Source organism: Mercenaria mercenaria, chromosome 18 (genome assembly GCF_021730395.1).
Source record: "Mercenaria mercenaria strain notata chromosome 18, MADL_Memer_1, whole genome shotgun sequence".
Taxonomy (NCBI): domain Eukaryota; kingdom Metazoa; phylum Mollusca; class Bivalvia; order Venerida; family Veneridae; genus Mercenaria; species Mercenaria mercenaria.
The window spans coordinates 50,145,163-50,162,011 of record NC_069378.1 but is presented as its reverse complement, the minus strand read 5'-3'; the positions used below and the strand labels follow the sequence as shown (position 1 = coordinate 50,162,011).

Below are 16,849 nucleotides of genomic sequence, written 5' to 3'. Positions count from 1 at the left end.
TTCTTCATGTTAGGAAGTCATCCAGCTGGCTTGTGGAAGGTCTGTGGCTCTACCCAGGTGACCGCTCGTGATGAAAGAATGCATGGAGGGGCACCTGGGGTCTTTCTCCACCATCAAAGCTGGAAAGTCGCCAAATGGCCTATAATTGTGTCGGTGCAATTTTAAATCCAACAAAATATATAGTTTGTAAATTGTATGCATGAAGGAGTTACGATTTCCATGTTGATTTATTACATAATTAGGTATGCTGTGTTTAGAATACATGTATGAAAGCCTTGGTTCTTTTTTTATTTAACAGATAAACTATATTTGTGAAATATGTTTGTCATACCTTTACGAACTGTTAATTAGGGCACTTAGCTAGTAATATTGCTTATTCCACTGACATTGTATAATTATTTTGTCTTTCATATTTATAATTTTATGCAGCTCACTCATGAACTGATGGGACATTCAGACACTTATTCTTCTTGATCACAAATATAAAGTGATTCCTTCATATAGATATTGAGTTATAACGAACTTCAAAATGTAAATGAGCTGTGCCATGAGAAAATCAACATAGTGGCTTTGCGACCAGCATGGATCCAGACCAGCCTGCGCATCCGCGCAGTCTGGTCAGGATCCATGCTGTTCGCTAACAGTTTCTCCAATTCCAATAGGCTTTAAAAGCGAACAGCATGGAGCCTGACCAGACTGCGCGGATGCGCAGGCTGGTCTGGATCCATGCTGGTCGCACACCCACTATGTTGGTTTTCTCATGGCACGGCTCAAATGTTTTTATTAAATTATTGTGATTTTTAGATAGTCTATGTTTCAACTTGCATATTTATTTTTGATAAAAATGGGCATTTATTTTGTGTAATGTATAGGTGCTGTTATGTGAATGAGTTCTTGTCTGACAAGTTTGATTGTTTTCAAGATTTAAGAAAAAAAGTCTGTATGGCTCAAGACTTCCTCAATGTTTTCCGCTTTTTGCATTGAATTTTCTAACATCCACTGAGATGCATAAAATAGTTAAGTGCTAAAGGTCTAAAAGTTAGATTCTTTGTTAATTACATTTGTGATGCCTTGAAATAATGCTGTCTTGAAACAATGCATGAAATCTATGCATTGAAGAGCAAAACTGGATTTAGTCGGATAAACATTGTTCATGAATAGAGCAACTGTTCATCCCTGTTGCCAAATTTATGAAAAAAAGAAATGATGAAACATTCCAAAATTAAATTATTTATACTAGTTATATATAAATGCAAAGCTCCTACCAAGAAATTTGTACCTTACCCATTAGTTTTAACCCTCAACATAAAGATTTTTGAACCAAACTAAATCCAAGGCAGTCTGTTCCTCAGTGTATCATATATAAATGTCATTTTGTGTGCCCTGTTAGCGTAGATTGAATTGTATATATACAAGCTGTATTGATTAAACTTTGCTTTAACATTAGTGAAGAAGTGTATGTGTAGTTGCGAGTTGGGAGTACAAAATTCTTTGTTTCTTGTATATATGATGATGTGTACTCCTGTGATGTTATAAAAAAAAATGAAAAAAAGTGTGTTTAATTTAGTAGAAAGATTTGGTGTGTCAGTGTTCTGTGACTGGTAATCGGCACTAGTTTCTAGGATGTGATTTTTATGCTGTTCGGGTGTTTTAATTTGATCTATATTGGACAACATCCAAATGCAGTTAAATATTACTTTGACTACTGGTTAAATAAAGTGGAATGTGTTTATTATTCAGTATTCACAATACTGGGAAAATGTTATTAGTTATTAAGGACACTTTTTGGGTGATTTCATGATCGTCTGAATACCAAATTTAAATGGCTATAAATGCATAAAATTGCCACTTCTTTTATGAACAAAACCAAGGAAATAACAAGTGAGCCGCGCCATGAGAAAACCAACATTGTGGGTTTGTGACCAGCATGGATCCAGACCAGTCTGCGCTTCTGCGCAGTCTGGTCAGGATCCATGCCGTTCGCCTTCAAAGCCTATTGCAATTAGAGAAACTGTTAGCGAACAGCATGGATCCTGACCAGACTGTGCAGATGCGTAGGCTGGTCTGGATCCATGCTGGTCGCAAAGCCACTTTGTTGGTTTTCCCATGGCAAGGTTCAAATCATTAATATTTGTTGCAACAAAATTAAAAGATTTCACATATTGAAATTGTTTGCCAGTAACTTTTGTGTGGGAAAAAAATGAGTGGAAAGTGCAGAATTTTAGAAGTTTTTAGTGAGTATGTTGATTTACACAGAAATTCTGTCTATGTGTGTTGGTACAAGAAAGGTATTGGATATGATACCAGTTAGAGTAATAAATCTTTTTTTACATAATATCCAGTATGGTTTACAGTATGATGTGGTATTTTGAATGAATTAATCATGACCCCAGTGCATCTTTCATTTGAGCCGCGCCATGAGAAAACCAACATAGTGCAATTGCGACCAGCATGGATCCAGACCAGTCTGCGCAGTCTGGTCAGGATCCATTGCTTTCAAAGCCTATTGCAATTAGAGAAACTGTTGGTTGACAGCTAGATTCTGACCAGAATGCGCGGATGCGCAGGCTGGTCTGAATCCATACTGGTCGCAATTCCACTATGTTGGTTTTCTCATGGCGCGCCTCATTTATTTGTCACATTTTGCACTGAGGTGGTGTAATATTTATGCTGATTTTTTATTGTGAATAAGAAGACATCATTTTAAATGATAACAGTAGTATTACAAGTTTATGTTAATTTATTTTACCCAATTTTAAGACTTTCACTCTATTTCATTTATAGCATATGATGCACATTTCTGCAGTTTATAACAAGAAAAAGTATTTGCTTCTGGTGTAGGGAAGATGTGAAATCTTGTTTATGTGTTTGGTGTTAGCACAATTCACTTTACTGAAATGGACCTGTAATGTAAACAGTAATTATGTCTCCCAGACCACTGTGGTGGGAGACATACTGATTTACTCCTGACTGTCACAAATCTTGTCCGCACTTTAAGTCGAACATTTCTTATCCGATCTTCACCAAACTCGAACAAAATGTGTTTGCCAATAAGTCCTTGGCCAAGTTCGATAACTAGCCAAGTCAGGCCAGGCACTTCAAAATAATGGCCCTTGAATTACCAAAAATCGCTCTGTACACAGATGCCATTATCTGCACTCTAAGTCATTGGTGCATGGTTGATGCCAATATCACACTCTGAAGTCATTGGTGCATGATTGACTCAGATACATAACTAATCAGATGATTAGACAGTTGTGGGAGACATGCACTTTCCTCAAAAGCAGCTCTACTTTCTATTTGCTTGGTGAATTATGTATTTTCATTTTAAAGACTATATGTGCAAAGTTTTGATCAATTAATGCTTTTTATAAAAAAAAAAAAACTTCAATGAAGCAAATTTCCTATTTTCTTGACTGCAGAATTTCTTCAAACTACAATAAATCATGTTTAAATTGCTCAATTTGTTGTATTCATTGAACTTGATTGATACATGAAATATAGAAAATAAAATTAATTCAATAAATATCAAGATATTGTTCTGTTTTTAGCTGGACTATATGAAATATGGAGAGCTGTCCTCCTCGACTCCGCGTCTGTGTCCTGCATCCGCACTTTGGTTGAAGTTTTGACGAACTTTCACTTTATCTTTGTAATTACTTGATGGATTTGTTTCAAACTTTAACATAGTTGTTCCACCTTATCACCCACATCATATGACACAAGGTCCATAACTCTGATACAAATATTTCATGAATTATGACCGTCTTTCACTTAGAATTTCAGGTTAAAATTATGATGCACTTCCACTCTATCTCAGTTATTATGTCCCCCCTTCGAAGGAGGGGTATATTGTTTTTCAGATGTAGGTTGGTCGGTCAGTATGTAGACCAATCTGTTTCCAGATGATAACTCAAGAACGCTTGGACCTAGGATCATGAAAGTTGATAGGGAGGTTGGTCATGACCAGCAGATGACCTCTATTGATTTTGAGGTCAGTATGTCAAAGGTCAAGGTCACAGTGACCCTGAACAGTTAAACGGTTTGCGGATGATAACTCGAGAACACTGGCCTAGGATCATGAAAGTTGAAAGGGAGGTGTGTCATGACTAGCAGATGACCCCTACTGACTTTGAGGTCAGTATGTCAAAGGTCAAGGTCACAGTGACCCTGAATTTAAATGGTTTCTGGATGATAACTCAAGAACGCTTGGGCTTAGAATCATGAAAGTTGATAGGGAGATTTGTCATGACCAGCAGATGATCCCTACTGATTTTGAGGTCAGTATTTCAAAGATCTAGGTCACAGTGACCCAGAACGTTTAAATGGTTTCCGGATGATAACTCAAGACTGCTTGGGCCTAGGATCGAGAAAGTTGATGGGATGGTTGGTCATCACCAGCAGATGACCCCTATTGATTTCGAGATCAGTAGGTCAAAGGTCAAGGTCACAGTGACCAGGAACAGTAGAATGGTTTTTGGGCGATAACTCAAGAATCTTTGGGCCTAGGATTAGGAAAATTGATAGGGAGATTGGTCATGCTCAACAGATATTCCCTATTGATTTTGAGGTCATTAGGTCAAAATTCAAGGTCACATTGGCCAGGAACAGTTAAACGGTTTCTGGACGATAACTTTAAAAAGCTTGGCCCAAGGGTCATGAAAGATGCTAGAGAGGTTCATCATGACCAGCAGATGACCCCTATTGATTTTGAGGTCAGTAGGTCAAAGGTCAAGGTTACATTGACCCGGAACATTTAAAGAGTTTCCAGACAATTTCTTGAGAATGCTTGGGCCTAGAATCATGAAACTTGATAGGGAGGTTGGTCATTTTAAGAATTATCCCTCATTTTTATTTAGAATTTCAGGTTTGTTTTGATGCACTTTCACTCTCAGTTATTACTAAATGGATTTGATTCAAACAAGTTGTTTTTCAACATCATCACCCACATCATATGACACAAGGTGCCAAAATCACTCTTGCACCAATATTTCATGAATTATCCCCCTTTCTGCATAGGATTATACTTATTTAATGTTCTTTATCTCTCTTATTACTTAATACTTTCGACGCAAACTCGAGCTATTGTCCAATATCTTCATTCATATTGGAGTCATTAAACACTCTAGTTACAGCTCCAGCTTCCTCAGATGTGACAAGTTTCATTATCCAGCATCGAAATACTAGTAGTCGAGCGTGCTGTCTCCTGTGACAGCTCTTGTTAGTATGTAAATTCTTATTCCTGATGGTATGACACAACTACCTCTTGACCATGTCACGAGTCATGTTAATTAAACTATGTTGACGATTTTAGGGCTTGAACACGATACTGGTGTACTCGTATTGAATAAAAAAGTAGAAATGACAGTATTAACCCTTATCATGCTGGACATATTGATTCTACTTTTGCGACCAGTCTAGATCATGTACTGTGAAGTCTGATTAAGATCTGCACTGTTAGCCATTTAGTCAGTATCTTTTTAGTAAGCCTCCCTTTTAACAGTTAATGGCGCTGTCGAAATTGAAAAGACGGACTAGTTCATTATAGAAATTTAGCAGGATAAAGGTTAAGTTCAGTCCATGGATTTCTGCGGATCAATTATCGTAACATCTCTGACAAAACCAGCAGGGGATCTGCTTTGGATGACATAAAATCCATCCTGTATAACCGTCTTCATACCAAAAGTGTACACTAGACTCTGGTGAAATTTATTGTATTCACATCATATGTTCCAGATTGGGGGACTACTACCATATGCGGAATACTGTTCTAAAAGTTCCAGCGTGATGTGGTCCATTCCATTACAATCAAGTTCCAAAGCAGGATATTATATAATCTATTCAAATGCACTTATTGTCAGGACGCAAGTGTTTTTACCATGTCTTAAACTAGACTTCGTATTATAGAATTCAAACTTTCTATATATGTAGACATCTATTTCGAATTCGTTACCTACCATAGAATTCGTGAGAAAGAGTATAAATTCAAAATTTTCACCCAAAGATATACATGTATCTATTCCGTTAGTTACCCTCGGATTCTCAAGGAAAAGAATATGGAATTCTATTCCATAACCTACCATCGAATTCGCAACGAGGTATCAATTCCATTGACATTTTCGTCCAAACCGCGATTCCATAGAAAAAGTACAAGGGCCGATAATTTTCACCCAAGGATACTGTCTTCTGTGCAGTCAATTCATTTGCTTTAACTGATTAAAAACACATTTAATGTCTTCTTTTTCTGTTTAAGGAGGAAAACAAAGGTATTGATTTTATAGACGATTGCATCATAAAACAAAATACGAACAGTATCAACCAGATAGCTTAATATATCTGTATAAAGCATGTTTAGCATTGTTGGTAAAGAAGTAAATGGATTTAAGGGGAATACTTCTTGTTCAATGATTTTGTAAACAATACGACATTCTCTTACTTCCCATTAATATTTCATTACTTGTTAATAATTTACTATTCACTAACTGCTTTGTTATCAACTTTACAAAAACCACAAAGAAAGTATTAAATGAAGTAACCAAATCATTCAAAAGAATCATTTCGTCATGAGAAATGGAAATGATACCAATTTAGTGAAGCAACAGTCGATGATTTTGTTGAAAATGAAATTTCAGAGAGGTAACGTTCCTCTGTCAAAAAGCTCTCTGACTATTTGGATAACTATTTTCGGATTTTGCTCTACGGTCGTTGGCGCACAAAAGCAGTACTTTGGACGAAAATTGACTGGACATATCATCAAAAGTTTGGTGACAGTGAGCTTGGAATCTTGTAATGACGAATGTAACATTAGAACGTCTTGCCGTTCTATTAATTACCACAGAAAGAAGAAGCTGTGCGAGCTGAATTCCAAATCGATTCAGGACAAATTCGAACTGGATAATGCACCAGATTATGTGTTTCGAGAGAAGTTGACGGCATACGTCGGACCGTGTGATGATGAGTGTCCTCCGGGTACGCTGTGTGATAATGACAACTCGTGCAAGTACGCCGAATGCGGAAAATTTCACGTGAAAAATGGCATCGCTTATGGAAATATGAAAAACGTCGGCTCAAAGTCTGAAATAAAATGCCGTGAAGGTTACGCAGTGGACGAACGCATGAGCGTGGCACAGTGTGGGAGAGCGGGAGGGTGGAATGTTGGAGACGAAGTTGTTTGTAAACAAGTATGTGAAATACCTGAAGAGATTAATGGCGGGGACTGGAGTAAAGCTACAATACAAACTCTGTCCGGACAACGTATCTACGATGTTGGAAATGTAACAGATATTTTGCAGGACAAAATCATAGTGGGATCAAGTCTGACATTTTCATGTGACGATGACCTCCAGCTCTATGGTTCTCCGACTATACAGTGTGAAGCGGGGAAGTGGACGAAACATCCTGAATGTTTCTACAAGTACTGTAAACACGATATTTTCTGCCCAGAACCGACACTAGTCTGTTCAAACAATACATGTTCGTGTAAGGAGGGACAAACTAATTATTCTGTGAAACGATGTGTTGAAACTTGCCCTGAGGTATTCCCAGAAGCTTACCAAAAAGTTCCTGACACATATCCCCAGCCTATAGGTAATAGAATGGAGGAATTTGTCAGCGAAGAACAGTTTGTGTTTCTATCACAAGAAGAATGCAAGGAAATATGCCTCCTGTCTCCAGAATATTTATGTGACGGTTTTCATCAGGGACCGTCTACCGTTGTGTTTGATGACGTCACAATGCTTGTTGTGGTCGATGTACTTGGTTGATTGGGCAGACGAGAGAACCGGTCATAATCAACGTGACTGCATGAAAAGACAAAAACAACCCATGGTATAAACAAAGGAAAATAGCAACAAGATATCTCATGTAATAGCTAGTGAACAATATCTGGCTAAACTTCAAAAGTTACGATTTTTAGGATTCTAGAAATACGATATTTTCAGTTATAGTAAAATTTATGTATATTGTATTCATCATGTTGCTTTTGGGTTGGAAAAATCTGCATGCATGGATTTTGAAATCATTGAGTTGATTAATGTTATACTGCTTAAACGTGAGCATTGTTGCACACTTCATTACCTCGCGTGAACTAAAAGGTACCTTAAGAAAATCCTCGTACTAAAGATGCAGCCTCATCTCTACGTTCTAAGAACACAATCTCTTCCACGTTCTAAGAACACATACTCCTCACATTCTAAGAACACATACTCCTCCACGTTCTAAGAACACATACTCCTCCACGTTCTGAGAACACATTCTCTTCCACGTTCTAAGAACACATACTTCCATGTTCTAAAAACACATACTCTTCCACTTTCTAAGAACACATACTCTTCCACGTTCTAAGAACACATTCTCTTCCACGTTCTGAGAACACATACTCTTCCACGTTCTAAGAACACATACTATTCTACGTTCTAAGAACACATACTATTCCATGTTCTAAGAACACATACTCCTCATGTTCTGAGAACACATACTCTTCAACGTTCTAAGAACACATACTCTTCCAAGAACACATACTCTTCCACGATCTGGGAACACATACTCCTCTACGTTCTGAGAACACATTCTCTTCCTCGTTCTAAGAACACATACTATTCTACGTTCTAAGAACACATACTATTCCATGTTCTAAGAACACATACTCCTCACGGTCTGAGAACACATACTCTTCAACGTTCTAAGAACACATACTCTTCTAAGAACATATATTCTTCCACGTTCTGAGAACACATTCTCTTCCTCGTTCTAAGAACACATACTCCTCCACGTTCTGAGAACACATACTCCTCTACGTTCTGAGAACACATTCTCTTCCATGTTCTTAGAACACATACTCCTCCACGTTCTGAGAACACATTCTCTTCCACGTTCTAAGAACACATATTCTTCACGTTCTGAGAACACATTCTCTTCCAGGTTCTAAGAACACATACTCCTCCACGTTCTGAGAACACATTCTCTTCCACGTTCTAAGAACACATACTCCTCCACTTTCTGAGAACACATTCTCTTCCACGTTCTAAGAACACATACTCCACGACGTTCTGAGAACACATACTCCTCCACGTTCTAAGAACACATACTCTTCCACGTTCTAAGAACACATTCTCTTCCACTATCTGAGAACACATACTCTTCCACGTTCTAAGAACATATTCTCTTCCACGTTCTAAGAACACATACGCCTCCGCGTTCTAAAAACACGTGCTCCTCCACGTTCTGAGAACACATTCTCTTCCATGTTCTAAGAACAAATACTCTTCCACATTTTAGGAACACATACAGAACCATTTTAACCATTAAAATCCTGTGCCATGCCATTTTAGCTGCAATCTTCCTTCGGGGGCCTCCGTGGCCGAGTGGATAAGGTCGCTGACTTTAAACTACTTGATCCTCACCAATGTGGGTTCGAGCCTTGTTTGGAGCGTAGAATTCTTCATGTGAAGAAGCCACCCAGGTAGCTTTCGGAAGGCCAGTGATTCTACCCAGGCAATGAAACAAGAATAATCTATATTATCGTCTACCTACCAGGAAAGCAGTAAAGAAAGGATTGAAAGGGGCATAACTGTGAATGCACATTTCAGTCTTTCAATAGATTGATTGTCTTTCCATACATGTTTTTAAAGTGTATAAAAATATTATGCAAACAGAAATTAAAAAGACTGCGTGTTTTTTGTTTCTTTTTGTGTTGTAAATTCCCGCCACTTGGACGTTGATATATACAGTAACGATTCATATACCCCGGGCTTAATTCAGTATGTCATTACAGTCATGCTGAGGATTTAAAAAAAAAAAATTAACATATTACAAATGATATTCTTCTGCAAATCTATCATTGTTATAAACTGCGTAACCAAAGCTAATCAGTTTGTTGCTTTTTACAGTCGCTATTTATATTTGGTCATGAAATTTAATAGCATTTCAAAGACACTTCGATCTGCGATCTATCAAAACCTTATCTCTTGATCAGGCGGGGAGTCCATGAAAGACAGTTCTTAAGCTCGTCTGTCGTCCTCTTGATGTCTTCTGGAAATGAATAGCTTCGAGTACACGCATTTGTGGTAATTTAGGGCTTTTTTAAATATAAATTTACATGAGCAGCTAGCTTTGTGTTTTGTACATGCCATATGTCTTCTGCCACCATTGAGTGTACTAGGAATTCACCTGGCTGTGACTTTTGCACACGGCGGCGGTAAAAAGTGATGTAAGATGCGTGCATTACCCGGTTTAAAGCTACCAGTGGTGCTCATGCCACTGACCTCCCAAGGCGGTGCCTCACTGCATTACTTTATTTTATTATTTTTTTTTTTTACCTCGCTGTGTATTTGTTTAACTTTGTCTCCGTATTTTTGTGTGTAATGTCCACGCATACAGCATTTATCCATTCTTTTTTTGTGCTGGATGTGAACATAATATTGAAGAAAAAAGATAAATTTTACGATTTACAGTCAACTCGTCCCCTAGTCGACTCGTCCCCCAGTCAACTCGTCCTCGATTTGGTCATTTCGTCCCCCTCGGCGATTTCAAATTGGTCATTTCGTCCCCCCTTTTTCGGCCCCCTTTTTAAAACGTATTTTGAAAAAAAGTAATAATCAAAGTATGATAATAATCTGTTTTTTTTTTCTTTCAAATAAGTATATCTATGCTTCAAGTTTGTTTTAAGAGCATTTTGCTTTAAAAGTGATCGATTTAACAAGGAGGATTTTCAGGTTTTTTTTTCTGTTTTGTTTTTGTAAGTCTGCTATGTTGGACAACATGATAGCTGTTTAAAAGTCCGTATTTGTTGCTGCTTATTTTCAAACTCTTGAATAATATTAAACTTTTTATGAAACGTTTTTTTTATAATAAATGATTTCCTCACTCCAATCAACTACTAACACATTTAATTCTACTTGGGGGAAATTTTCACACATTTCATCCGGTCAATCAACAACTTCTCATGCAAGTAAATACCATTAACACCTTCCAATCAGCCCAATCAACGCCTTTTAATGTGATTAATAACCTTTAACACCTTTCGCATGCAGGTATATGCTCATTCTACTTTTTTAGAAACCACTGTTTCCCTACTTTTGAAGTATTTCTTTTTTACTTTAATGACAAAAAATTAATATAAGCATGTGACAGATAACAGGGGTAACGATTTATTGCTCTCTCTTTTCTTACTATGATTTTTAAAAAGTTAATTAGATTTCCTATTATATAATATTTTTAATACTAAGAGCATTGTATTTATTTTTTATATTTTATTTCAGTTAATTGTCTTATATTTTCAGTATATTTCTTTTATCATTTTATCAAACCTAATTATTTAAAGTTAACTATTTCCAATATAACTCCTTCAAAACTCACAATGATTTTAAATACAAGTTTTCAAAGTCAAAAATATCATAAAAATGCAAAAATGCTTAAAATATTAAGGGGGACAAAATTACCAAACGGGGGACGAGTTGACCAAATTTTATAATGAGGGGGCGAAATGACCAATTTTGGGGGACGAAATGACCAAATCGGGGACGAGTTGACCAAATTTTATGATGAGGGGGACGAAATGACCAATTTTGGGGGACGAAATGACCAAATCGGGGACGAGTTGACTGGGAGTTTTACCGCCAGCACGAAAGGACAGTGTCTTACGTAGACCGTATCACTTCTTTTTCCGGTAGGATGTCGTATCACAGTTAATTGGAATTTCGAGCACCTGTTAAAATGACGTCATCAAGATGGATGCTTCCGAGTCGAGAAACTTTTAGGTAGGAGGAATTTGGCTGTGTTTGTAGACGTTTGTCAGTTATTTATGCTTGACATTAGATATATTTCTAACTTATTCCTTTAAAGCGTTTTCTGACACATAAATATCTATATTTACTTTGTTCATGTATGTATGATAAACTTGATGGGAACAAACTTGTGTTCGAAAATTGACCCTGCTAAAGGCTAGGTTACTAAAATCCGGTAGAACTTTTGAAAGAGAACAAAACAACAGTGAATAAGTAATTAGAGTTGTTAGAACTTGTATCTAACTTTATTTTTTTGTGGAAGAAGCCATGTTCGTAGTTTGTCAGTCTGTCTGAGAAACTGATAAAGCAAGGGTCAAGTCTTCAAAGTTTCTTGTTCTGTTCTGTTGCATGCTAGATCTATCTTGATGAGATATTTGTTAAACTAAGAAAAATAATAACACATACCACTGAACAGACCTGCGCTAGTTTTGTATGGTTCGTGTCACAGATAGTCAAAATAATTTAACGTTCAGATTGTTTTATATTTGTGATGGGGCAATGGTCTTTCCAACGGGTGTTTGACGCGAGTGGGGATATTGCCCATATGAAAAATTTATCTCGGTATTTCTTAGCAACGCATCAAACTTTTATGGACTTATGTCACAGAGTGAAAAAAAAAATGTGCAACAGACCAGGACAGGAATTACTGGCACTGCATTTGATGCTTTACCGCCTGAGCTGCTGTATAGTATACATTTATGAAGTTCTATACTGTGACGTATCCTTCCTTTATATTGAAATTTATTCTCTAATTTTGTATGAGAACATGGACAACATGATCACCAAAGACACTTACAAGTAGCATTATGGATGTATAAAAAATGTCAGCGGCACAGTCACGGATTTAGATAGTTAAGGATAAGAAAGATAGTATACACTCCCTTGTGGCTCACCAGATAAGAAAAATAGTCAACTTGAGACACGAACCAAGGGCGTCAGACGCTTAGGTCAATAGGGAGAATGCTGATCTATGGAGTGCGACGTCATGAGTTTGATCCTCGGGCAGGCTGTATGTTCTCCGTGACAATTTGATAAAAGATATTGTGTCTGAAATCATTCGTCCTCTACCTCTGATTCATTTGGGGAAGTTGGCATTTACTTGCAGGGAACAGGTTTGTACTAGTACAGAATCCAGGAACACTTGTTGCTTTAACTGCTGGCCATCACCTTTAAACTGAAATACTGTTGAAAAACAGCACTAAACCCAAAACAAGGGCCTCAGAATATATTCCCAGCTGAATGAAGTTCTTTTAGTGTGCTATACTGAAGACTGCATCCTGAGATATTTACCAATTAAGGTTCAAGTGCAGTGTTTTGTGACCTACCCTCAGGTGAATGATTGATTTTTTTTAAACTAAGCCTTATTTAGTTGTTAAAAAAAACAACAACTTACTTTGAAACAGTGTCAGATATTCCGTAAATTTTTTAAGTTCTTAATCAAGGTTAAACATTTGAGAGGTGTTCAGAAATTTTTTTTCAGAAAAAGAGATAGTCAAATAATATTGTTAAGTTGACCCACTATCATAATTATATTGTATTTATCTATGAGTCAGACAGCTTGACTAAGAGTGAAATAGTGCTGTCAGCTGACATATCATATATTTTAAGTTAAAAATTTTTGCCGACAAGCGCAATTCTGATGGGTTAACTGTTCGGTGGAAGCGGCAAACAAATAAGATTTTAATATAGGCACAGGAACAAGTGGAAATTTTCCAGTGAAGTGACTGAAGCTAATGTCCACATTTGGAGAAAATCTCGTAGCACTACATTTTACATAAGCAAAATCATTGCCAGCCAGTCGTCAAAGTGTGTTTACATGGCACTTTATTTTCCAATTTTCAAAATAAGTTTTTCAGAACAAAATGAGGCATAAAGTATAAATCTTATACTCATGAACCTGGTGATAGCTGCACCACATAAAATGCTCCTTTCCTTATCGTCACTTTCTTGTGATGGAGCTAAGGTACCTATGTTATGGTAAGTTTGCATTTATGGCGCATCTCTGAAAATTTGACCCAAAAGCCATTAAATCTAGTCCTTATTCGAGCTGCACCATGAGAAAACCAACATAGTGGCTTTGCGACCAGTATGGATCCAGACTAGCCTGCACATCCGCGCAGTCTGGTCAGGATCCGTGCTGTTCGCTTTCATTGAAAATTTGACCCAAAAGCCATTAAATCTAGTCCTTATTTGAGCCGCGCCAGAGAAAACCAACATAGTGGCTTTGCGACCAGCATGGATCCAGACCAGCCTGCGCATCTGCGCAGTCTGGTCAGGATCTATGCTGTTCGCTTTCAAAGCCTATTACTACTAGAGAAACCGTTAGTGAACAGCATGGATCCTGACCAGACTCGATCCATGCTGGTCACAAAGCCACTATGTTGGTTTTCTCATGGTGCGGCTCATTTGATGTTTCAGATGACCAGAGAAGAAGTCTCTTTATAGGTAAATGACCATTTTGGTAAAAGGTATACACATTTCACTGACAAAGTATAAAAATTTGGTGTAAAAGAAAATAAAAAAGACAAATGATATGAGCCTGTGGGTTTCACTTTCTACCTGACCAGGTTGTCTTAGCAGTCAGACTTATCACAAGTTAGAAAAAAACACATGAATTGAGTAGCTGGCAGGTTATACATACATCTTACTTGACAGCTATACTTTTTATTGTTTTATCCAGTGTATTTACTGATATTTACTTATGACCAGGCAATTAGTTTGTACAACTTTCCACTAATGGTAAGTGTCACTGCTGGTATTTTATGTGACAATCTTTTAATAGATGTTTGATGTTAGTAGAGAACTACAGGTGAATGGGGAGCAAATGAATCATCAGATAAAATAAATAAAAGTTTTACTGGGTCTATGAAAGTTTGACTGGTTTGGTAAAAGTTTGACTGGGTCTATGAAAGTTTGACTGGGTCTGTGAAAGTTTGACTTGGTCTGTTGTTATGAAAGCTGTGCTTGAAGACCAGTCTCAGATTGCAGCCTTGTCATTGGTTAATTTCAAACTTCTGCTTAGCAACAGCCAATCAAATGCTGGAGTTTGCAGACTGGTCCAGTTCTTGTTAGATAGATCTCGGGGTTCATGACTGTTATCTTGTGATTCTCCATCTTTTTACCTCTACTTTAAAAGCCTGTATTTGGACCATTCATAATATTATGTATTCTTTAGTCCAGAAGTGTACCAAGTCATGAATTTCAGAAAGTTGTAGATTTATTTTTCTGTTTCAAGTCTTTGCTAACCCACACTATATTCTCTGGAAATTGTTTCATGAATTTAATTAAATCCAGAAAAGTAGGAAATTTGGCAGTTGTAAACAATACCTTGAGATAAGATATTTATATTTGATGGCTGGGTATAATGACTTGAATGACACTATCAGAACAAATGTTATCATGGTCTAGATAAATAATCACTTAGTGTCAGTTTGTGCTGTACCTCTGGTTTTCTAGGGAAAAAATCATTTAGCCATGCTCCAGACTCACAGATTTTTAGAAAAAATTTAGCGATGACACTGGTTTCATTGAAAGTGTTATTGGGGTGTGTCTGTGGAGGTGGGGAGTGTTTTTTTTTTCTTTGTCACATTTGCATGTTGGGGCTGACTCCTTCTTGGAGGGGTAAATTTGTCAAGTTGTATTTTTGATGATTTTAATTTTCAAAAGAAATAGGTTTGAACAGTAAAGATTTGGTTATATATGTTTTTAATGTTTAGGTACTTATATAAATATATTACGAATTTCAACAGTTACTGAAATAGGTAATTTGTTTTTGTTAGATTTAACGGCGCACCAACACAATTACAGGTCATATGGCGACTTTCCAGCTTTGATGGTGGAGGCAGACCCCAGGTGCCCCTCCGTGCATTATTTCATCACAGGACGATCATCTGGGTAGAACCACTGACCTAAAAGTCAGCTTGATGGCTTTCACAATGCCCTGAATGAGGCTCGAGGGGTCAGCGACTTTAACCACCGAAGAACCTGAAATGTGTAATAAAAAATTTAGGGGATTTCTTGGTCAAATCGGAAAAACCCTCCTTCTTGAGCTGGGGAAAGACTATTTACCAGAGTCAGTTCCTAAAAGAAGAAAAAGCCCTGCAGTTTTGCCTTCTTAAAAAAGAGGGAAAAAATGGAAGTTCCATCTAGCATGCTGTCTGGTGTAATACACTTTTTAGGAGTCACACTGCTGGAATAAATATCTGCCAATTACTAAGTAATCATCCAGTTTTTAAAACAAACTTCAGTATAAGTATCCACCCCCACTCCCCACCATTTTGTGGTTGACCAAGTGTAAGTAAGTGAGTAAGTAAGTAACGACTTCACATTGGGTGTCCCCATCTACCATGTGTGCCTCAACATATAATATACAATAGTAAATTAAACTAGCCCGCCCGCTTAGCTCAGTAGGTAAGAGCGTTGGTCTACGGATCTCGGGGTCGCAAGTTCGATTCTCGGGCGGGGCGTATGTTCTCCGTGACTATTTGATAAACGACATTGTGTCTGAAATCATTAGTCCTCCACCTCTGATTCATGTGGGGAAGTTGGCAGTTACTTGCGGAGAACAGGTTTGTACTGGTACAGAATCCAGGAATACTGGTTGGGTTAACTGCCCGCCGTTACATGACTGAAACACTGTTGAAAAACGGCGTTAAACCCAAAACAAACAAATAAAAATTAATATAATGTAAATTTATAGTATTTTGTTAATTTGTTATACATGGTTTTACAACAATGTTCAATGGAAACAAATCAAGTGGAAAATTACAGTCTAAGCACAGTAAAAAAGAATCAATTCCATTTTCAGTCTCAGTAAGTGTCCAGTTTTCTAGTTGACTAAATACATACCTGGTAAATGTGCTTGCTCTAAGTTTTGAAAAAGAAGAAACAAGACGTTTTTACAGGTAAATTTTGCTAATCTATTTTTTTGCAAGTTCAAATACAATACAGTAGAAACTTTGGATTAGAACAAAGCACATTTTACAACATCAAAGAAACTGTTAGTGTTTTATATAGGATAAATGCGCCTGTGGGGAAAACCTGTTTCAGTTACATGCTCCTTTATA

General features: G+C 37.2%; 1 protein-coding gene across 1 annotated transcript in view; it reads left to right on the top strand.

The window, feature by feature from the left end:
- The first annotated feature begins 11,672 nt into the window (after positions 1-11,672).
- LOC123539029 (mitogen-activated protein kinase kinase kinase 3-like) overlaps positions 11,673-16,849 on the top strand; it is an 87,768-nt gene continuing 82,591 nt past the window's right edge. Inside the window, exon 1 of the mRNA XM_053529567.1 lies at positions 11,673-11,756. The gene's annotated coding sequence lies outside the window, so the exon portion shown is untranslated. The remainder of the gene's footprint in view (positions 11,757-16,849) is intronic.